At 38.8% G+C, this 24,999-nt stretch overlaps 1 protein-coding gene and 1 non-coding gene across 7 annotated transcripts in view; one reads left to right on the plus strand and one right to left on the minus strand.

Annotated features, from left to right (window-relative positions):
* The window catches only part of LOC103224854 (AGBL carboxypeptidase 4), a 1,478,618-nt gene that overhangs the window by 829,582 nt on the left and 624,037 nt on the right, over positions 1 to 24,999 (plus strand). The window lies entirely within an intron of this gene.
* On the minus strand, positions 18,624 to 18,729 carry LOC119626506 (small nucleolar RNA U13). The gene has a single exon (XR_005242680.1). It is a non-coding gene; the product is annotated as a small nucleolar RNA U13 (small nucleolar RNA).

Below are 24,999 nucleotides of genomic sequence, written 5' to 3' on the forward strand. Positions count from 1 at the left end.
CTCATGTTAATATAATCAAGAAATTATGGTGGGCTTTCTAGTAGAGGGTATCTGTTCTGTCAGATAGAGAAGTAGAAATAATGATAACTAGGCATTTGGAAAAAATGTGAGCAAAAGTGAGAGAGAGAGTATGTAAAATACATTCCAGGAAAAATGAGAGGTCTATATTCTGTCAACATATAAATATAGTAATAGGAAACTGGAGGCAGATAAGTTTAACATATTGGCCTTGAGCTAAAGTTTGAAAGGTATTGATTATCTTTTTAAGGAACTTGCACTTTATACTGGTGACAATATGAAATTACTGAATGGCTTTTAGGCAGGAAGACAATGATCAAAGCTTTTTGTAGGAAAACTGTTTGACAATTGTGTGTGGAAAAGGTTAGGTAAGAGACATTCAGAAGCTCTACAGGAAACCACAGTATAAACACTGGGTGTGGTCACCTAGACTATTGTGAACACCAAGCTATATTGAAAGGTCTATTAATGTGTTTCTGAAACATGAAATTAATCTTGGTCCAAAATGGGGAAGAAAAGAATCATGAAGTTAAAAGTCATGAGGATTATCAGTAAGTCAGGATATAGACTAGTAAGCAAGCCAGTGCAAGAGGTCAAGGCTAAGATTCTGGGTGTAGCAAAGGGTTAAGACTCCTGCTTTTATGTGATTATGAAGTAAAAGTTGAACAGAACTATGAAGGACCAGGTTAGAACTGGCATAAAGGTGATATGTCTGAAAATGCAAGTAATGGTTTGACAGGAGGTATAAGGATGTAATGAGGACTACTGGCTATAGGCTGATGTATTGCCTACGGACTTTAATACCTTGGGAGCTTAAATTGTTCTGGATGTACATGTTACGCAATTCAAGTCTATAATCTACACCATGCAAAGCTTTCTACAAAGATAAATTATATAAATACCTAATAACATATTAGAGTTCTGGGAGACTCAGTTACAAATTAGTACTAAGATAGCTACAGAACCAAGTTAAACCACTAAATTACTCTGGAAAGGTAAGCAGATAGACTTGGGAGCACATGACTTGCCTGAGTACCACCTTGGAGCTCTTGGCTCCCTACAGAACATTAACATGACAAATTAGAGTTTTGATCATGCCAGATATAACAGTATCCATTTGTTTAATTAAACAATTGAGGCTGTTGTTAGTGTGGGTCATTTTTTAAAATGTTAAAAGTAAAATTAAACACATAATTAAGCTGACAAAAGATAAAGACCCCAATGCTCCAAGTTGAAGGCAGTTAATTTATATGAAGCTGGGTCCCTGAAGGCACCACAGTTTATTAAATTACCAAGGCAGGGATGTAAAATATATTATTTAGCTGTTAAATGTTAAATTGCTCCGACACTTTTAAAGTCCACAAGATGCAGTCAATTAGAATGCCTTATTAGCTAGCTGTTGTTTTTCTTCTTGAAAGGGTCCAGAACCTAAAGCTGGGCCCCTCTTCCTTATTTTTCAATACTAGAAGCATCCATGTCCTATTCATGGTTGGTCACATATCATAAATTCATGGATGGATAGACTCCAGGAGTTTATTATTATTTATAATATTGAGTTGAGAGGACCTATGCTTAGTGTACCAATTTGGACATGATTCAACCATGCATCCCTTTATTCCTTCCTTCCTCCCTCCATCCCCTTCCCTCCTTTCTTCCCTCCCTCAATAACTTTCTTATTTTTCTCTTTTCACCTTTTTCTTATTTAATTTTATTTATTTCCTCCATCTCTTCTCTGTCTCTTTCCTTCCCTCATTCCCTCCCTCCTTTTCCCTTTCTTGTCTGTTCTTCTTCTGTACCATTTTTCTCATCTCTTATCACATTATCAAGATTCTACTATTTATTAAATTCACTTCCAATTTTGGAGTTCATAATTTAATGCCAGTTGCCTAGTCGAGGTAGGAATATCCCCGACAACAGCTTGCCAAAGTTGACATTCAGTCTCCACTCATATTCTTTTAGCCACAAGCTGCATATCACCTTCCAAGGAAGCCCAGTCTTTCTCTTAACAAATATATCTCTGGTGATAATGTGAAATATTTTTCTTGAAGTAAACTCAAATTTGTCTCCTTGTGCTTCCATGTTGAGTGAATGTTTCTCTCCTCCTGTTACTTTCTTTATGACTTTCTACAAATCTTTTTTCTAAATCTGGAAGATTTCTTTACAGTTCTATCCATATCAATTTCTTCCCTCATGCCTTTGCTCTTGTTATTATTCCTCCAGAAATTCTTCCCCTTCCCCTATATCCTTTAAGTATCATCTATCTTCCTCACTTATCTAGACCTCACCAAACTCTTAACACTTCTAGTCAGTACCAACCAGATGTACATGGAATGTTTCAGGCATACACATTATACATTGCTCCATTTAGGAGCTGTTTTGGAGTATGTTCCTACTGATTATTTATGGAAAGGCAGCAGCAGCCTTTCCATAAAAGGAGTAGAGAGACTATGGAACTGGCTCTAAACCCCACCCAATAGTGAGTTAAGCAAGCTCCTTGTGCTGAAAAGTTCTCTAGTTGCTCAAAATTTATAGAAATCCTTGGTCACAACGAGTTGAATGGTCAGCTCTGCAGAGGGAAGATGAAAACTGTGGAGTATCCCACAGTTGAGTGGGCATAGTGACTGGAGACCAAAGATAGATAATATTCCACAGCTGAAGCAAACAAACATAATTTTAGGTATCAATAGGTAACAGATGACAAAATGAATCCCAGGAAGGTTAAGTGACATTCCTGAGGTTATACCTTTCCTAACTTTACTAACATTAACTAGCAGAGTTAGACATGAATACAGAGCAAAGCAGTCCTAAGAAGATAAGATTACAAAGCAGGTCACAAGAACTAGAGCTCTGAACCTTTGGGATCTCTTTTTCTTATGCCTTTGTCACTTATCATAGCCTATCTAAGATTACAGTTGCTTGTATGCTTCTTTGTCTCCTTCTTGGGCTAAAAAGCTCTCTAAAATCAGAGTCTGGACCTCATTCATTTTATATAACAGCAGCACTGAAATCTTGGTCTCGAGTTACTGGGGGATAGAGGTTTTAATGTATTCCCTTTGTGAATACTTGGGAGATATGCTGCTATGTAATATTTGGTGCCCCAAAGCTAAGGCAACTGACCTGGTAGTTTTCCTGTGTGTCTCTGACCCCATTACCCTAACCTAAATTTCCTTCCTCTAGCCTCCTATTTGGTCTCTACCTGCATCTCTGCATTCTCATTCCTACACGACCCCTACATCCAGGTATAATTGATATATTGCTGGGACTACTTTCCTGAGTGACTTTTGTTTTCCTAAAATATATTCCTTGAAACCTCCTACACACATATACTATGCACACAACCTATAAAATTCACAATAAATTCTTCACTCTTTCAAGGTCCTCAAAAATGGTTCTAATCTCCATTCCTATCCTGATTTTCTAACGGCTCCATGAGTGGGATTTCATACTGGCCTCCAAACATGCATAAACCATACCCCTATTCCAACTTTCCCAGCTCTGTGCTTTTGCTCAGGTTAATCCATAGACCCAGAATACCCCATGATTCATTTTTTATTGTGATCCTTTCTATTTTTTGAGGCTCTTGTCAACTTACACTCTCTCTATCATGCCTTTCTTGCTTTCCAAACCTGGTGAACTATCTCTTCTTTAGCCTCCTTTAAAGTTGTATTCATCTTTCAGGAAATATCCTAACATTTTAAATTAAGTCATAGTTATAACAAGCGATTGATTTCCATTTGTTCATTAATTCATTCATACATCAACAGACACTTATTGAACATAATTACCTAATTTATTGCTGCAGCCTTTAAAATTTGAACAAAACTGAGGAGCATTTTGCATTGAGAGGCTCATAGTCCAGTAAAGGAGACAAGATATTTTTAATATATACTCTAACAATATAATGTGGTCAACCATAAAAATAGGTATGTACAGAATCCTATGGAAACAAATAGGAAGGAACTAAGTACTTTGATTACTAGGAAGGTCAGAGAATCTATCAAATGTTAGGTGACATTTGAACTGTGACCAAGGGATGAGTAAGAGTCTGCCAGAATCAGAGAAGAATGGTGGATCAGCGACATGGATTTTTACCACATTATAAGCTTGATGAGAAGGAGGAAAGTGTCTTATTCATCTCTTTATTCTCTTTCACGCTGCCCTGCATGTAGTTAATGCTCAAATAAATATTTGTTGAATGAGTAAGGGAATGAATGTGTGAAAGAGTACTTGTTCTAAATGCTAGCTTGATGATGAGGCAAACACTAAAATAGTTCCCAGGGTTATCCTAAATGAATGTCTTCTTTGTAAGGGCCTATTTACCAATTGATGAAGAGTTCCATTAAAAATGCAGATATGGTAAAATATAGCTATATATAAATATTTGTCTTTGTTCAGGTCACCTCCTGAGGAAAATACCCAGAGATGGAATTGTTGGATAGAAGGAGGAGTTTCAGAATTGATACATATTACTGAATTGCTTTTTCAAAAATAGGTATCAAGCAAAACAACAAAGAAACTCATAGTTATTGATTTTCCATTATGTGTTAATTGCTGTGCTATCATTTTAAAATATATATCAGCTTACCAAAATCTCACAATTATATTAAGGACTAATTACTATTTCCACATTACAGAGGAGAAAATCAAAACTCAGAAAGGTTAAGGGACCTGTCTTAGGTCTCAGAGGTAGTAAATGAGGGAGCTATAATTAAAATTCGGGTCAAAGATTTCAAAGTCCAAAACCTGTCTACTACTACACAAAGTAGAAAGTATAAGCTTATTATATTGGTTTCACTGGAATAGCAGATTTGTTCAGGAATTCATGAAAGATCAACTTTAAGGCTGTTGCATGAAAATATGAATACTAAGTTGTGGATTTATTTTTGTTCTCATAGGCAAGAACAAGTAAATACCACCCCTAATTCTTAGCAAATATAAGACATTCATTCATTTGTTCATTTATTCATTTATCAGACATTTACTGAGTATGACTGTGTCATGTGTTTCATATATGCTCTGGAATTTATACATGCAAATATATGATGTTCCTTTTACAGTAACTCCAGAAATATGGGGCACATGTTTGGGGATGGATGTCAATTTCTGGACAGAGTAATGTCAATTTTAGGAACATGATAGAAAAATCAGACAGAGCATCATCATCATCACCACCACCACCATCATCATCATAATTGCTATTATTATTATAGTATGATATGATATTTATTAACATAGTGGCCAGTGTTTATTGATTGCAAACTAATTACTGACCATAATGCTAAGTGCTTAACATATATTATCACAATATTCACAACCCTCTGAGAAAAGTACCCCTATCTCTGTTGCCCAGATGAGGAAAAGTGAGATTAAATAAGTTCTCAAGATCAAACAGCTAGTAAGAAATTGCACTTGTTGGGTAACTAAGTAATTTTATCTTCATTTTGCAGATAGGAAAATGAGGCTCAGAAAGTCAAGAAAACTGAAGTTTTCTCAAGACCACACAATTAAAAAGTGGTTCTCAAATGGCTCCTTCCCAAGAGGCATGATCCTGAGAGGGACTGCTAAGCTCTGGGCAGGGAGTAATATCTTAGAAGCTATGGCTGGAACATTGCAGTATGTGTGTTCCCCGTGGGCAGACTTCAGTGTGAAGAACCAAAAGGGAAAATTGAGAAACAGAGTCTCGGGTGAGTTATAGAATCAAAAAGCCAGTAGACCAGCCAAAGGAACAGCCAATCACAAAAGCAAGGAGGCGCTAGGTATAGAAGGAGTGTCCAGATGTGAAACTAGAATAAAAATATTATTAGCCCTGAGAGGCTAATCATCCAAACCTAAGGAAGTCTCAAGAACCTTTGAAAATTATAAATAGATGTTTTAATAGCCATTGGGAGATGGCTGGCAAGATGGCTGAATGGGAAGAGCTCCAGTCTGAAGCTCCCAGTGAGACTGATGCAGAAGGTGGGTGATTTCTGCATTTCCAACTGAGGTACCCAGTTCATCTCACTGGGACTGGTTGAACAGTGGGTGCAGCCCACAGAGGGTGAGCCAAAGCAGGGTGGAGCATCACCTCACCCAGGAAGCACAAAAGGTCAGGGAACTCCCTCTCCTAACCAAGGGAAGCTGTGAGGGATTGTGCTGTGAGGAACTGTTACTCTGCTCCAGATACTGTGCTTTTCCTAAGGCCTTTGCAACTGGCAGACCAGGAGATTCCCTCCAGTGCCTACAGAGTAGGTGCCCTGGTTTCAAGCACAAAACTGGGCGACCATTTGGGCAAACACCGAGCTAGCTGCAGGAGTTTTTTTTTTTTCATACCCTAGGGGCACCTGAAGTGCCAGCAAGACAGAACTGTTCACTCCCCTGGACAGGGGGGCTGAAGCCAGGGAGCAAAGTGGTCTAGTTTGGTGGTTCCCACCCTGAGGGAGCCCAGAAAGCTAAAAGCCACTAGCTTGAAATTCTCACTGCCAGCACAGAAGTCTGAGGTTGATCTGGGATGCTCAAGCTTGGTGGGGGGAGGGGAATTGGCCATTGCTGAGGCTTGAGTTGGCAGTTTTAACCTTACAGTGTAAACAAAGCCACCTGGAAGTTTGAACTGGGTAGAGCCCACCACAGGTCAGCAAGGCCACTATGGCCAGACTGCCTCTCTAGATTCCTCCTCTCTGGGCAGGGCATCTCTGAAAAAAAGGCAGCAGCCCCAGTCAGGGGCTTATAGATAAAACCCGTCTCCCTTGGAAAGAGTACCTGGGGGAAGGGGCAACTGTGGGCACAGCTTCAGCAGACTTGAACATCCCTGCCTGATGGCTCTAAAGAGAGCAGTGGATCTCCCAGCACAGTGTTCACACTCTGCTAAGGGTCAGACTGCCTCCTCAAGTGGGTCACTGACCCCCATGTCTCCTGACTGGGAGACACCTCCCAGTAGGGACTGACAGACACCTCATACAGGAGAGCACCGGCTGGCATCTGGTGGGTGCTCCTCTGGGATGAGGTTTCCAAAGGAAGGATCAGGCAGCAATATTTGCTGTTCTGCAGCCTCTGCTGATTATACCCAGGCAAACAGGGTCTGGAGTGGACCTCCAGCAAACTCCAGCAGACCTGCAGCAGAGGGGCCTGACGGTTAGAAGGAAAACTAACAAACATAAAGGAATAGCATCAACATCAACTAAAAGGATGTGCAATCAGAGACCCCATCTGAAGGTCACCAACATCAAAGACCCACATAGATAAATCCACAAAGATGGGGAGAAACCAGTGCAAAAAAGGCTGAAAATTCCAAAAACCAGAACACTTCTTCTCCTCCAAAGTATCAAAACTCCTCACCAGCAAGGGAACAAAACTGGATGGAGAATGAGTTTGACAAATTGACAGAAGTATGCTTCGAAGGTGCGCAATAACGAACTCCTCTGAGCTAAAGGAGCATGTTCTAACCCAATGCAACGAGCTAAGAAGCTTGAAAAAAGGTTAGACGAATTGCAAACTAGAATAACCAGTTTAGAGAAGAACATAAATTACCTCCTGGAGCTGAAAAGCACAGCACAAGAACTTCCTGAAGCGTACACAAGTATCAATAACTGAATTGATCAAATGGAAGAAAGGATATCAGAGACTGAAGATCAACTTAATGAAATAAAGTATGAAGATAAGATTAGAGAAAAAATAATGAAAAGGAATGAACAAAACCTTCAAGAAATATGGGCATATGTGAAAAGAACAAATCTATGTTTGATTGGTGTACCTGAAAGTGACGAGGGGAGAATGGAATCAAATTGGAAAATACACTTCAGGATATGATCCAGGAGAACTTCCCCAACATAGCAAGACAGGCCAACATTCAAATTCAGGAAATACAGAGAACACCACAAAGATATTCCTCAAGAAGAGCAACCCCAAGACACATAATCATCAGGTTCACCAAAGTTGAAATGAAGGAAAAATGTTAAGGGCAGCCAGAGAGAAAGGTGGGGTTACCCACAAAGGGAAGCCCAACAGACTAACAGCAGATCTCTCTGCAGAAACCCTACAAGCCAGAAGAGAGTGGAGGCCAATATTCAACATTCTTAAACAAAAGAATTTTCAATCCAGAATTTCATATCCAGCCAAACTAAGCTTCATAAATGAAGGAGAAATAAAATCCTTTATAGACAAGCAAATGCTGAGAGATTTTGTCACCACCAGGCCTGCCTTACAAGAGCTCGTGAAGGAAGCACTAAATATGGAAGGGAAAAACTAGTACCAGCTAGTGCAAAAACAGACCAAATTGTAAGGACCATTGACACTGTGAAGGAACTGAATCAACTAATGGGCAAAATAACCAGCTGGCATCATAATAACAGGATCAGATTCACAAATAACAATAGTAACTTAAATGGAAATGGGCTAAATGCCCCAATTAAAAGACACAGACTGGCAAATTGGATAAAGAGACAGGACCCATCTGTGTGCTGTATTCAGGAGACCCATCTCACATGCAAAGACACACATAGGCTCAAAATAAAGGGATGGAGGAAGATTTACCAAGCAAATGGAAAGCAAAAAAAAGCAGGTGTTGCAATCCTAGTCTGATATGAGAAAATAGACTTTAAACCAACAAAGATCAAAAGAGACAAAGAAGGGCATTACATAATGGTAAAGGGATCTGCAACAAGAAGAGCTAATTATCCTAAATATATATGCATCCAATACAGGAGCACCCAGATTCATAAAGCAAGTTCTTAGAGACCTACAAAGAGACTTAGACTCCCACAGAATAATAGTGGGAGACTTTAACATCCCACTGTCAACGTTAGACAGATCAACAAGACAGAAAATTAACAAGGATATTCAGGACTTGGACTCAGCTCTTGACCAGGCAAGCATAATAGACATCTACAGAGCTCTCCACCCCAAATCAACAGAATATACATTCTTCTCATCTCTACATGGCACTTATTCTAAAATTGACCGCATAATTGGAAGTTAAACACTCCTCAGCAAATGCAAAAGAATGGAAATCATAAGAAACAGTCTCTCAGACCACAGTACAATCAAATTAGAACTCAGGATTAAGAAACTTGCTCAATGATAGTTTCTTTTGTTGTGCAGAAGCTCTTTAATTAGATCCCATTTGGCAATTTTGACTTTTGTTGCCATTGCTTTTGGTGTTTTAGTAATGAAGTCTTTGCGCATGCCTATGACCTGAATGGTATTGCCTAGGTTTTCTTCTAGAGTTTTTATGGTTTTAGGTCTTACATTTAAGTCTTTAATCCATCTTGAGTTAATATTTGTGTAAGGTGTAAGGAAGGGATCCAGTGTCAGCTTTCTGCATATGGCTAGCTAGTTTTCCCAACAACATTTATTAACTAGGGAATCCTTTCCCTAAGAACGTCTGCACAGCAAAAGAAACTATCATTAGAGTGAATAGGCAACCTACAGAATGGGAGAAAATTCTTACAATCTATCCATCTGACAAAGGGCTAATATCCAGAATCTACAAAGAACTTAAACAAATTTACAAGAAAAAAACAAACAATCCTATCAAAAAGTAGGTGAAGAATATGAACAGGCACTTCTCAAAAGAACATATACATGCAGCCAAGAAACATATGAAGAAAAGCTCATCATCACTGGTCATTAGAGAAATGCAAATCAAAATCACAATGAGATACCATATCATGCCAGTTAGAATGGCAATCATTAAAAAGACAGGAAACAACAGGTGCTGGAGAGGATGTGGAGAAATAGGAATGCTTTACACTGTTGGTGGGAATTTAAATTAGTTCAACCATTGTGGAAGACAGTGTGGTGATTCCTCAAGGAGCTAGGTCCAGAAATACCATTTGACCCAGCAATCCCGTTACTGGGTATATACCCAAGGGATTATAAATCATTCTGCTATAAAGGCACATGCACATGTATGTTTATTACGGCACTGTTCACAATAGCAAAGACTTGGAACCAATCTGAATGCCCATCAATGATAGACTGGATAAAGAGAATGTGGCCCATATTCACCATGGAATACTATGCAGCCATAAAAAAGGATGAGTTCATGTCCTTTGTAGGGACATGGATGAAGCTGGAAACCATCATTCTCAGCAACGTAACACAAGAACAGAAAACCAAACACTGCATGTTCTCACTAAGTGGGAGTTGAACAATGAGAACACATGGACACAGAGAGGGGAACATCACACACCAGGGCCTTCTGACGGGTGGGGGACTAGGGGAGGGATAGCATTAGGAGAAATAACTAATGTAGATGATGGGTTTATGGGTGCAACAAACCACCATGGCACGTGTATACCTATGTAACAAACCTGCACGTTCTGCACATGTACCCTAGAACTTAAAGTATAATAAAAACAAATGAAAAAAGAAAAAAATGTCTGCCAAACTTTTGCTCATTAAAAATATGAAAATCATAAATATAGTTAACCCCCACTTGAACTAAATTCATTCAACAACCAATTAACCTAAATTAAATCAAATTATTTTAGTTGTTTCTTTGTTCCAAAATAGGTTTGACTGAATGTTAAGTAACACCTTTCAGTTGACTCTAATGATTGTATTGTTTGCTATTTATGGTATTAATAACTACCCTTCAAGATGGCTCCTAGTGGTCTTCACCCTAAACTCTTGTGTAGTCTCCACTATGTACCATAGTTAGTATGTGTGATAAATAAAATCTGGCATTAGTGATAAGGTTATATTAATTGATAAGGTTATATTACTGTGAGATAAGGTTGTAAAAGATATGGTGGGTTCTATCTTGGTTGCACTCACTATCTTTTTTTCTCTCTGGGTAAAGCCAGCTTCCATGTCACAAGAAGTTCTATGGAAAGGCCTATGTAATGAGGAACTGAAGCCTTCCAAGCCATGCCAATGAGCTTGGAAGCAGTTCCTCTAGCTCCTGTCAAGTTTTCAGATGTCTATAGCACTACAGCTTGATGAAAACCTCATGAGAGGCCTTGGGCTAGAACAATCTAGCTAATTTACTCCCAGATTCCTCATTCTCTGACACTGTGAGAGATAACAAATGTTTGCTGTCTTAAGCCACTAGAGTTTTTGGAGTAAGTTGTATACAACAATATATAGCCAATGCACCATTTTATTACTCAAGTCTAAGGAAAATGGACATTTACATTCAATAGCTCTTTCTCAGAGCTTTGACTCATCTCTTGAGTTAGCATCTGGTATTGTGAATTTCCCATCTATTGTCTACTCCAGGGATGATTAACATCAGGATGAACACAAATGTAAGATAGGGAGCTGTTACCCTGATGTGTTGAGCTAAAGGAAATGTGTGGTCTAGAAGTGCATGACCAGGTTGAAGTCAAAACATTGATATTAGATTATTGAAGCTGCAGTGGTAGCAAACAAGAGTCAGAGATTCAGCATAGGGCCTGATACTTAGTAGGCACTCAATAAACATCTGATGATCTAGATTCTTCACTCTTGAGCTAAGTCCACCTAAGTCTTCAAGCAGATGAATTTGTCCATCTGCAAAGATTATGTTTCCAGATCCAGACTTCAACAACTCTGGCATCATGTGCTTATGTGTTTCCAGTGGATATGAGAGACCAGGAACTTTGTGTGTGTGTGTGTGTGTGTGTGTGTGTGTGTGTGTGTGTGTGTGTGTGTAGCATGAAAGTGTGTTTACATGCATGCACTTCTACAAAGAAAATGAGACTTTTTTTCCATTTTCCCCTAAATTCATTCCACTTACCAAGTTGAGAATTGATCTACCTTGTCGAACCAAAAGTAACATGTGATATGACCATTTAGCTAACTCTGGGCACATTCTTTCTCTTCCTGGAACTCTGTCATCATAGATAATAGAGGCAATACCCTGTCTAGATACAATTTAAGAAACATTAGGGTACAACCACATGTAGTACAGAGGCCCCTGGTAGACTATCGATTTACTGGGTGGGCCAACTTTGATAGATCAACCAAGGAGATCATGTTTGCTATAAAGATCCAAGACTACATTCAGGAATAGGTGTTGTTAACACTGTTAGCTTATCATCTGTGAGTTTCCTGTCATGGCCACCTTATTGTCATTAGATATCTGTTTAGTGTCCCATGTGGAACTGAGAAGATGCCCCTTGTCATCTTACTTTACTCACTTACTGATGAAAGCCTGCTTCTCTCTTATTTAGATTTTGCTATCTAGAACTATAATGTGTATAGGATAAATAAACCCTAGAACCAGGCTATATGACCTGAAATTCTGGCACATCACTTAATATCAAAGAAACTTGGAAAAGGCACTGGAACTATCTAATCTTTATTTTCCTGACCTGTGGAATGAGATAAAAATAGCCCCTATCTCAAAGGATTGTTGTGATAAACATCTTAAAACAGTGCCTGGCACATAGTAAATGCTCAATATATCTTACCTGTTACTATCATTATTAGTACTAGGAGTCATCCTGGTTTAGAGGAAAGAGCTTAGGTTTTAGGGTTGGATGCACATTTTGGCCCTGTGACCTTGAACAAGTTACTGATGTCTTTGTACCTCAGTTTCTTCATCTGTAAAAATGTAAGATATTAACTACATTGGAGGTTATTTTAAGGGTTAAATAAGATCATGCATACACATATTTGAGTAATAGTAGGTAAAAAATATAGTTTTCTTCTCTTTCATTAGCCAGGTTATAAGTGCTAACTCAAAAATCTGATATTTTTGAAAAGTAGTATCCGTCATCCTAAGAAAAATATCTGTGAAGAAGAGTGCATGGTTTTAAAGAAAGGCAAATGGTTCTATGTTTAGCATCAGATGGGCAAAAGTATTTAAGTTCATGGTTGGATGCTTTTGAGTTTTCATAAAAATAAAATCTAACAGATATACTTAAGTATGCAGCATTTAGAATGAGAGTAGGCACTCTTCATTGTGTGGGCAATAAAACCTGGAAGAAAAAACAATCAATATATTGGTGCAATTAAGTTTTCAGCTACAAATAACTAATTTCAATCCTCGTGGTTTTTCTAGGGTTCAAATATATTGCTTATTCTTCTTAAAATATTAATATAGCCCTGAATTATTTATGGAGCCAAGAAACACTGTAGTCTTTTAACATGGAAGAGAATGGAAGGTTATTTCATGTCAGCACCATGGGAGACAATAATAAATCTGAAATGTAAATAATACCTCTGAGAATAAAGCCTGGTTGAAGGCCACAGTATGTGTTTTCTAGAGTTTTTCTTTTGTGATACAGAAGTTGGAAAGCCAACAGATAATGCTATTCTGGACTTAAGATTCTCTTAGGGTTACCAGTATCTTGTTCAGTGTTGAGGTCACTCTAGAAGTTTTGATCACTTATAATAATAATATTTAATTTCATGTAATTTAAAGAACCTACTATAATAATAGCAATGGCTATTATTTATTGCATTTTTTATTATGTCCTTAGTACTGTGCTGAATGCTTATATACATAACCTTTACATCTTTACTCTTAATGACTCTGTAAAGCAGGTACTGTTACTTTCCCTGTTTTACAGCAGAAGACACTGAGACCAAGAATGTTTTGAATCACTGGCTTCTGACTCCAGAGCTCTTTTCCTGATGTAACAACTTGCTGCCTTCACCCACAGACAACGTTAATTCCTCTTGCCTCTGGCATTCTACAGCAGAAAGCCTGTGCTTCTGCTGCACTGTGCTTGGCTTTGTAGACATTTTTTCTTGTTGGTATTCTCTACTATTTTAGTGGAAAGAGCATAGTCTTTGAAGTTAAACAGACCTGGACTTGATGTTTATGTCTCCTCTCACTAGCAGTATTATCTTGAATTACCTAGAACTCAAAATAAATCTCTGAGGTAGGAATGTTATTGTCTCATTTTATCACTTACGAATCTGGGGTTCAGAGGGGTTAAGTAATTTGACCAAGGTCCTACTCCAAGTATGTGAAGGAACTGAGCTTGTACCCAGCTCTGTAAGAAGCTTCCAAATTTATCTACATAATTATAAATATTCAAAATTGCAATTTGGTAACTTGGAGATTATCTAGTAGCCTCCTCATTTTGCAGATGGGAAAACAAGGCCTAGAAAGAGTTTAGGATTATTACCTTCATTTTACAGAAGGGAAGATGAGAAAAGAAGGGATAAAACTCCTGAATTCTGTACTTTTCTAGAACTGCCTAGTGGCTTGAAGTATTCTTGTTGAGAAGGGTTTTGCCACCTCTCTTGATGGAAGGGCTACTTACTCTGTTAGATGGTGGTGTAAAGGAAGCTATCGTGGAGTGATGTGCGTAGAGAAATTCTCTCTTTTCCTTTCGTTAACATTGGAATGACTTTTATTTGCTTTGACCTTGGGTTTCTTTTCATCATTAAGAGGGATATATTGTGTGTTTAAATATTGCATTATTAATAATATTTGCCTGAGTGCAGTGTCATGATCAATTTTTCATGTGTATCATTCTTTATGCAGCACTAGTTGAATTTCAAGCAGAACCTTACCTTCACCTCTCCTCCCCTCAGTGAGTCTTCAGCAAGAAGAATGGCAGGCCTGAAACTCCTTATCCACATGGGAGATCAAAAATGCCTCCCTAGGTCAGCCTGAAATTCTTTTTGACATTAGGGCATCATGAGGCGTCTGTGAGGAAGTGGTGGGCATCTTTCTAAACCTAAATCTTGTAGCAGAGAATCCAGGTGGTATCAAAGCCCCAAATGTCCCTTAATCTCCTATGACTCTATTGTCTCATCCAAGTCTCCTCCCTCCCTTCCTTCCCACCTCTCCCCTTCCATCTTTCCTTCTTAAAACATTCCTGTCAATGGACCTCTCCATTCTGATTGTGAGGCAGACACTCACAGAGCAGTATGACTGGCAGTATGATCTAGGAAGATAAAAGCTCCCTTTACCTTAAACTAATATAGTTTAAGGTAATAGTTTAAAAGTAGGGACCGTATTTATTTCTGCTCAGAATTATACTTATTTTTTAACCCCTGTGTGGGTGAAATTTTATTAATACACTTGTCTCCCCAGGTAGCTTCTTGGCATATGGCCAGATTGGCATATAGTTCATCTCCCAGAACTCCAGAGAATATTTGAAATAGGGGACAGGTATGCTTACCCCCAAGTTCACTAATAAATCTAGTTAATGAAAACTGCATTACTTTGGTGATTTGTGCATGAATCTTTTCACCCCTTACTGCTAAATACCTCTTCTAAGGATTCAGCCCCACAAATGTGTGGGAAGAAGCCCTAGGTGGGGTTTTCATCTTTACCTCAGCAGCCTTTCAGATGCTTTTGATGCAAGCCATAGGATCATCTTTCTTTTATCCACCTGTTTGTGTGTCCCAGGGCTTGGAAGATGACTAACTTGGTGGGCTAGACTGGATGCTTTTTTAGAATAGGGATCATTTTTTATTAATCTCTGAAACCACAGATTCCACAGGTGACTGACAGAGTGAACACTCAGGATGTTTGAGGAAGGAAGGAAAGGGAGAAAAGAAGGGAAGAGAAGGGAAAATAAATACAGGAAGGGAGTGCTTCCATTCTGTCACCTATTCCACCAGGGGAAGGAGGGTTTGTGTGGTTCAGTGCTCATAGCGTAGTGGTTAGAGGAAGGGTATGAAGTAACCCAGGCAGACGTGGTGCTGTCTACAGCATACTTAATCCCTTTGAATTTTAATTCACTTTTCATTAAGTGGGAATGATAGTTTCTGCTTTTCCAATTTATTATAAAACTTAAGCTAGTATATGTAAGATACTTGACATACTATATGCTGTATACTAAGTACTCAATAAATGTTACATTTTATTAGTACCTATTTTTTTAGTCTTATTGTCTCTCTCTCCAGGATTTTTCCTATTTCTTGCCTTCACTGTGAGCCAAAAAATGTCTTCCTCTGGAAGCCCTTTTTTTTTTCTTTTTTTTTTTTTTTTTACCAGTTTTTCTAGCAGCTTTTATTGACTATTGAGTGTTTAACATTAATTATTTTTCCACTGAATATACTGCCTTTATCATAACTATCTTCATATATATTTGCACATCATTTATATTATGAATTATGTTTGTATGTATATGTCTATATTGTTTCCAGACTATCTTTATTTTATTTTTTTATACTTTAAGTTCTAGGGTACATGTGCACAACGTGCAGGTTTGTTACATATGTATACTTGTGCCATGTTGGTGTGCTGCACCCATCAACTCGTCAGCACCCATCAACTCACCATTTACATCAGATATAACTCCCAATGCCATCCCTTTGCCCTCCCCCCTCCCCATAATAGGCCCTGGTGTGTGATGTTCCCCTACCAGAGTCCAGGTGATCTCATTGTTCAATTCCCACCTATGAGTGAGAATGTGCAGTGTTTGGTTTTCTGTTCTTGCGATAGTTTGCTGAGAATGATGGTTTCCAGCTGCACCCATGTCCCTACAAAGGACACAAACTCATCCTTTTTTATGGCTGCATAGTATTCCATGGTGTATATGTGCCACATTTTCTTAATCCAGTCTGTCACTGATGGACATTTGGGTTGATTCCAAGTCTTTGCTATTGTGAATAGTGCCGCAATAAACATACGTGTGCATGTGTCTTTATAGCAGCATGACTTATAATCCTTTGGATATATACCCAGTAATAGGATGGCTGGGTCATATGGTATTTCTAGTTCTAGACCCTTGGGGAATTGCCATACTCTTTTCCACAATGGTTGAACTAGTTTACAATCCCACCAACAGTGTAAAAGTGTTCCTATTTCTCCACATCCTCTCCAGCACCTGTTGTTTCCTGACTTTTTAATGATTGCCATTCTAACTAGTGTGAGATGGTATCTCATTGTGGTTTTGATTTGTATTTCTCTGATGGCCAGTGATGATGAGCATTTTTTCATGTATCTGTTGGCTGTATGCATGTCTTCTTTTGAGAAATGTCTGTTCATATCCTTTGCCCACTTTTTGATGGGATTGTTTGTTTTTTTCTCGTAAATTTGTTTGAGTTCTTTGTAGGTTCTGGATATTAGCCCTTTGTCAGATGAGTAGATTGCAAAAATTTTCTCCCATTCTGTAGGCTGCCTGTTCACTCTGATGGTAGTTTCTTTTGCTGTGCAGAAGCTCTTTAGTTTAATTAGATCCCATTTGTCAATTTTGGCTTTTGTTGCCATTGCTTTTGGTGTTTTAGACATGAAGTCCTTGCCCATGCCTATGTCCTGAATGGTAGTGCCTAAGTTTTCCTCTAGGGTTTTTATGGTTTTAGGTCTAACATTTAAGTCTCTAATCCATCTTGAATTAATTTTCGTATAAGGAGTAAGGAAAGGATCCAGTTTCAGCTTTCTACTTATGGCTAGCCAATTTTCCCAGCACCATTTATTAAATAGGGAATCCTTTCCCCATTTCTTGTTTTTGTCAGGTTTGTCAAAGATCAGATGGCTGTAGATGTGTGGTATTATTTCTGAGGGTTCTGTTCTGTTCCGTTGGTCTATATCTCTGTTTTGGTACCAGTACCATGCTGTTTTGGTTACTGTAGCCTTGTAGTATAGTTTGAAGTCAGGTAGCGTGATGCCTCCAGCTTTGTTCTTTTGACTTAGGATTGTCTTGGCAATGCGGTCTCTTTTTTGGTTCCATATGAACTTTAAAGCAGTTTTTTTCCAATTCTGTGAAGAAATTCATTGGTAGCTTGATGGGAATGGCATTGAATCTATAAATTACCTTGGGCAGTATGGCCATTTTCACGATATTGATTTTTCCTATGCATGAGCATGGTATGTTCTTCCATTTGTTTGTGTCCTCTTTTATTTCACTGAGTAGTGGTTTGTAGTTCTCCTTGAAGAGGTCCTTTACCTCCCTTGTAAGTTGGATTCCTAGGTATTTTATTCTCTTTGAAGCAATTGTGAATGGAAGTTTATTCATGATTTGGCTTTCTGTTTGTCTATTACTGGTTTGTAAGAATGCTTGTGATTTTTACACATTAATTTTGTATCCTGAGACTTTGCTGAAGTTGCTTATCAGCTTAAGGAGATTTTGGGGTGAGATGATGGGGTTTTCTAAATATACAATCATGTCATCTGCAAAAGGGGACAATTTGACTTCTTCTTTTCCTAACTGAATATGCTTTATTTCTTTCTCTTGCCTGATTGCCCTAGCCAGAACTTCCAACACTATGTTGAATAGGAGTGATGAGAGAGGACATCCCTGTCTTGTGCCAGTTTTCAAAGGGAATGCTTCCAGTTTTTGCCCATTCAGTATGATATTGGCTGTGGGTTTGTCATAAATAGCTCTTATTATTTTGAGATAAACCCAGCATTTCCAAAAGTGTTCTGGGAAATAGATGTTAGTAGGTATTACATAAAGGAAGGATTCATATTTAAATATGTTTGAGAAGTACTGGATTAAAAATAAATTAACCAGATTCTTTACAGCAGGACTTTTTACAACACTGAAATATGCTAATACATATTGTAATTTTTCAGAGGGGACCAGTGCATACAGCATTTCCTGAAGTTATTTGATTATAGAACCTCTCTCCCTCTTTTTTTCCCAGAATATCTTATGGAATTAGTGTTCTTAGCAACATACTTGCTCAACACTGCCCCAAATAATTACCACATTTTTTTTGTAACTGTCAAAGCACAATTCCACAAATTCTCTTTTTATTTACTGAAGCATGCATTAACAGTTTTTTTTTCACATCAGATGAGTAATGGGCCAACATCATAATAAGGTTTGAGAGAGGCACAGCTCACACATTATTGTGAAAACTTAATCATCATGATTAACAAATTTTTTAAACTATCATTGGAAAACTTAAACAAATAACAGTGACAAAAACTTCCCTGAATCTCCTAGGTTGTGTTTATCTGTGTGTGTGTATATATATATATATACACACACACACACACACACTTTATATATATACACACACACACACACTTTTTTTTTTTTTTTTTTTTTGAGACTGAATCTTGCTCTGTCACCTAGGCTGGAATGCAGTGGCGTGATCTCGGCTTACTGCAAGCTCCGCCTCCCAGGTTCACGCCATTCTTCTGCCTCAGCCTCCCCAGCAGCTGGGACTACAGGTGCACGCTGCCACGCCCAGCTAATTATTTTGTATTTTTAGTAGAGACGGGATTTCACCGTGTTAGCCAGGATGGTCTTGATCTCCTGACCTCGTGATCCGCCCGCCTCAGCCTCCCAAAGTGCTGGGATTACAGGCGTGAGTCACCGCACCCGGCCTATGTGTGTATATTTTTAAAGGGAGTTTTAAATTGTATTTTAATTTTCATTAATCTATTCATTTCAGAAATATTTCTCAGTATTCATTCTTTTCCAAGCACAGTAATGAACATCACTGGAGTGTAGAACTGATAGGAAAGAGGCAAACAAACTTTCAGTTACATGTAGAGTGATAAGAATCTATAGGATAATGTGGAAGCTCATTAGAAGAACACTTAATGCAGCTTTGAGGTACCCGAGAAGGGTGCGTGGAGGAAGTGACGTTGCTGATGGAATCTCAAAGATAAATAGGATTTAGCCAAATGAAAGTAAGTAGTTGGGGAGCATGAGTATATAGGCAAAAGGAAACATGTGCAGAGTAGTGAGAGAGGTATGTTGAAAAAAATTCAGTGAACTGAAAAAAAAAAGTGAAAATAGTACATTTTATTGTAGCAAATTTAGAAAGTGAAAAGTACACATGAAACAGCAAAATCCCCTCAGATTTCTCCTCTTAAGGACAACTCAATATCGTATCCTATTTCGTTTGTCTTTTTTTCTATGCATTTTCCATTTACATAGTAGAATTTTAGAATGTATATAAAATTCTGCTGCTCACTTGTAATATTGTATTGTGAGAATGTGTACAAATTGTGAAAGATTGCTTTGAAACTTTATTTTTAACGGCTGATTATGCATATCTGTAGGTGCATAGGTGCGACTTGTAGTGACCCTTCAGTTATAAGGGAGGAAATCCGATGTACCAAGCAGTCCTCAGATATTTTCCTTTATCCTGTCTCTGGTGACAAGATTCCATAGTTAAGTCACTAGCTAGACATGTTTTACATTAATCTCCCCAAGGCCACCCATAAGGCATGCGGGGTTCCAGGCAAAGATTTTTTGTGACACCTATGTCTATATAAACAGTTTGATTAAAAATTGTATTACAAAATTTATAGACTCATGCGAGGTCCATGAATTTAGCTGAAGATTTAGAATAATGTGTAGAGAAGATACTTAGGTATTTGTTTATTGTTCAGTGAGTGCACATGAAGTATCCGGAGCCATCTTTTCATATTCTTTATTGTCAAATGCATAGTTTCTGGAGATAATTTCATATCTCCTACATGCAGAAAAAGCTAGCACTACTGTTATTACTCACAATGCATGGCTTTTTGGAACATATTTGTAATGAAACAATATAGATCTTCTTACCTCAGCAGTTTCCTAATACTGTTTACTTAACGCTGGTTACATTGTTACTCATGTTGCTTTAGCATTCGTGGTACCTCCACAAATACTGGTTTCTAATGATGAACACAAATGCAGGGCTCATCTTAAGTATACAGAAAAATGTGAATAAATAATTTATTTGCTGGTTATGTTAAATGTACCGTTAGGAATTGTATAGCATAAACGTGGATTAACACATCTTCCAACAATGTTTTTCCTTGAATTCTAGCTTTAGGTCATAGTCCCTACGTGTCTACAGTGTACTCTGTCAGAGTTGACTGCACAATGTTAACTGTCTTTCGCATGCCACCATCAGTAGGAAGAATAAGCAAGGAGCCCATATACTGAGAGAAACTGTTCTGTTTGTGCAAGGAAAGTTTGTTCTCAAATGGCACACCTCATTAACGGCCCAAGAGACTACAACATTCATACTTGGATTGGACTTATTGGAGATACAGAGTAGCAATTTTGAAAGACTTTAAAGAAGATAGATATCTCATAATAGGGACAGCTACTTCTGGAGGACATCTTAGCACTGTAAAGAGACTGGTAACTACTTAGCGGAGGGGGATACAGGATTAAGGATGCCTGCTGCCACCCATGCTATCTTCAGTTGCTGTAAACCCGGAGACAGCACCTTGATTAGAACATAGATCGGCAAGAGCCAATGCCTGGGTCCATACACAGCTCAAGTCCAGAGGTTGGTGGTGGGCTGTCAGTATCTCAGAGCTCTAGACTCTTCCTGTGTCCAACATAAATGAGAGTCACCCAAAATGGGCCCAATCTTGTATGATTCCATGAAGGAAATACACAGAAGTGATCTGCTTACCCAGGTATCTTATCCTGGAACTGGGACATGGGACAAACCCATAACCATAAGTTCTGGGCCTTCTCAGAGCATCTGATTGTCTTTACTTCTGGGGAACTAGAAAGATTGAGAACACCCTGAAAATGAGAAAGGAGGGCTGAGACATGCCCTGCCCAATTGTCACTGCTAGCCCTGGTTGATCTCCAGCACTGGAGGAGGACTGAGAAAATTTCAAGTTAGGCACATCTACTGACCAGGACCCAGAGGAACCAGGGCTCAGGACATCCTGCTCGGACTTCACAGCCAGCCCAGGTACTAGAGAAGCACATAGACATTTTTCAAAAGACACTCCAAAGTGTGGGAGGGGCCCCACTTACCACAGTCAGAAGGCATTACTGAGCCTGGCTCAGCAGTTTCAGTTCTGGCTCAGTGATAAGTTTCAAAGAAATAATTCCCACCTCCCCCTCAGAATTATACCCACAATAGGTAGCTAGGGTGTTGAGTGGGAGCTGAACACTTTTACTTCAGAGAAACATGCAATTCCCACTGTTTTGAAAGAAAAGCCATGTCCTTTAAAGAAAACAGCTAAATCCCGGAAACTACCATGGAAACCACTGGAAACCCAGTGACATGCTCCTCGCATTATGAGAGATAGATAGTAATAATAATTACAGTAATCAGTGTAATAAAGTTTATTGATACCTGATATATTTGAGGAACATGCTAAATACTTTATGTATGTTTCCTTTAATTATACTATAGTCCTACAAAATAAGTATTATCTCCATTGATGATATGAAGAAATCAAGGCTCAGAGAAGTGAGGTGATTTACCCAAGGCCACTCAGTTGATAAGTTGCAAAGCCAAGCCCATGTGATTTTGTTACCCAAGTTCTTTGCACTGTATCTCACTGCCTTTTGTAAGTTGGTTTGCAGGTACCCTCTGAGGATGCAGAAAGATCCCTGCTTTGGATGCAGACAGAATAGTGTATAGGAAGATACTGGAAGCAACTTGCATGACTTGCGACTCCTGTCCCCCAGCCTAAGACCTGGCCATAGTGCTTGTCGCCCCCCTCTCCTTCCCTGCTTGAAGCACTATCCATCCTTCAAGCCTATCGGCTCTTCCCAAGCATGCCATTAGATTTTTTTTTTCATAATTTCATTTATACATCAACATCTCATTTCTCACTGGGCTATAATTAGGCTACTTTCTTTTTTTAAGTAAACAAGCATGCGTGTGAAGCCTCTTGGTAAATGACCTTCCAACTGTTAGCTGGCCTTGAAAGTATAGTTTTCACTGGAAACCTGGAGGTGGCAACTTTTCTCCTCTTATGAGGTGTGTGGAAATTCAGAGATCTGTATACTAGCTACTGTGTGACCTTGGTCAGGTTACTGCTTCTGCCTGGATCAGTATAAAATGGGGATGAGAATAGGAAATTTGGAGTAGATAAGATCTAGCTAGTGGCAACTTGCTAGCTTGTTCTCTCTCGCGCGCAACCTGACATGCGGCAGTGGTGTGAAATTGGGCACACACATCTTAGAATACCCTCCTGTGTAATCATGGGGCAGTGTGGTAGAAGAGAAAGAACATAGACTTTGGAGTCACAGAGCTGTGGGTTTAAATCTGCCTATTTCTATTTGTATGATTTTGGAACAGTCATTTAAACTGTCTGACAATTCAGGCAATTGTATCATATCCCCAGAGTCTCCAGGGCATGGATTTTCAGATGTCATTCTGCAGAATGATTAAGAGTAGCAGATATTTCTGTGATGTCTCCTCCCTGACCCCACCACCTTGCAGACATCTGTGGACAGAAAAACCCATCTCCTGATCCACCTCCTATGTCACCTCCCTCACTGAGCCTGCTCCCTTGGCTTTTCTGCTTCTCTATAAGGTCAGAAGCATTAGCTTTGTGCTGCCTTCAGCATTCTGAGTTTTCTGAAGCTGATGAATTATGATTCCTCCATCCCCAGTCCTTTTACTTCTGGCTTGAAGGCATTGTGCTCCCTAGCTGCTCACTGCTACCAGGCTGTGCCTTCATAATCAGAGGTTTAGGTTGGTTGTAATGATGATGGATGAGGCAGAAGAATGGCAATGGGTACTTTCTGAAGCCCAATCATAGGGCTACACAGGGAGCCTGGTGTGGCCCCTGAGGCCCCATCATGCACCTTGGAGGGTGTCTGGGGCACTTCTCCAAGTTTTATTCAGGGGCTCAGGACAATGGTGCATGTATGACAAGTATATCTGATGAAATGAGACAGTCACCACCACCATCTCACTTTATAGTTACCAACTCTTCATTCTCCTGGCTAGCCACCTGGAGAAGAAGGGTTTTCTCTCAGCTAGGTGTTTCCCCTTTCAACCAACATTTTCTCACTTGTTTCCTCACTCATTCATTAGAGTTCTGTGTTTCATCACACCACACAGACACATGAATTCTGTGATCCCCACAATGCTAGATACCTTTTTATTTTTTATGGTTTTAATTTTTTTATTTTTAATTTTTGTGGATATATAGTAGGTATATATATTTATGAGGTATATGAGATATTTTGGTACAAGCATGCAATGCATAATAACAACATCACGGGAAATTGGGTGTCTGTCCCCTCAAGCATTTACCCTTTGTGTTACAAACAATCCAGTTATAATCTTTTGGTTATTTTTAAATGTACAATTAAATTATTATTGACTAGAGTCACCTTGTTGTGTTATCCAATACTAGTTCTTATTCAATTTGTTTTTGTACCCATTAACTGTCCCCACCTCCTCCCTAACCAGCTCCCCAACCCCCACTACTCTTCCCATCCTCTGATAACTCTATCTCCGTGAGTTCAATTATTTGGATTTTTAGATCCCACAAATAAGTGAGAACATGTGATATTTGTCTTTCTGTGCCTGACTTAACGTAATGTGTCACTTACGTAATGGCCTCCAGTTCTATCCATGTCGTTGCAAATGACAGGATCTCATTCTTTTTTGATTGCTGAACATTATGTCCATTATGTATAAGCACCAGATTTTCTTGATCCATTCATGTATTGATGGACACTTAGGTTGCTTCCAAATCTTGGCTATTGTGAACAGTGCTGCAGCAAACATGAGAGTGCAGGTATTTCCTTGATATACTGATTTCCTTTCTTTTGGGTACATACCCAGCAGTGGGATTGCTGGATCTTATGATAGCTCTATTTTTAGTTTTGTGAAGAACCTTAGACATGTTAAGTTGAGGATCTTACTCACTGTAGTTGGAAACACAGGCTTTTTCATCAAATTGCCTGGATTCCAATCCTGTCTTCTACTTACAGCCTTGTGACCTGATACCAAATTCTCAAACTGTGTTTTGCTTTCTTCATCTATAAAATAGGGACACAAATACTACCTACATTAAAACAGTTGTCTGGAAATAAATGAAATAATACACAAAAATGCTTGGAATGGGACCTGACACATACAAAATGATCAATAGAAATTATTAAAGCACATAGCATTCCATACAATGGATACTCATTGGTGGCTCTAAAAACTGAGGGTAAGAAATGGTAGAAAACTTTTCAAGTTCAACAAACTACTAATGATAGAGGTGGGGTTCAAAACCAGGCAGTCTTATTACTTATCTTTAATATATGTAGCAGAGCCATGGGATAGGGTTAGGTGGCAAGAGTGGTGAGTAGAGAATGATGTGAGATTAGACAAATGAAAGCAAAACAAGCCATAAGAAGTTGCCTGTCTCAAATTTTAAATCTTATCCTTTTCTCCCTCCCTCTTTTCAATCTATGATTTCCTAAAAATAGTTCCTCTGGTCAAATCCTG

This window comes from Chlorocebus sabaeus, chromosome 20, assembly GCF_047675955.1.
Source record: "Chlorocebus sabaeus isolate Y175 chromosome 20, mChlSab1.0.hap1, whole genome shotgun sequence".
NCBI classification, from domain to species: Eukaryota; Metazoa; Chordata; class Mammalia; order Primates; family Cercopithecidae; genus Chlorocebus; species Chlorocebus sabaeus.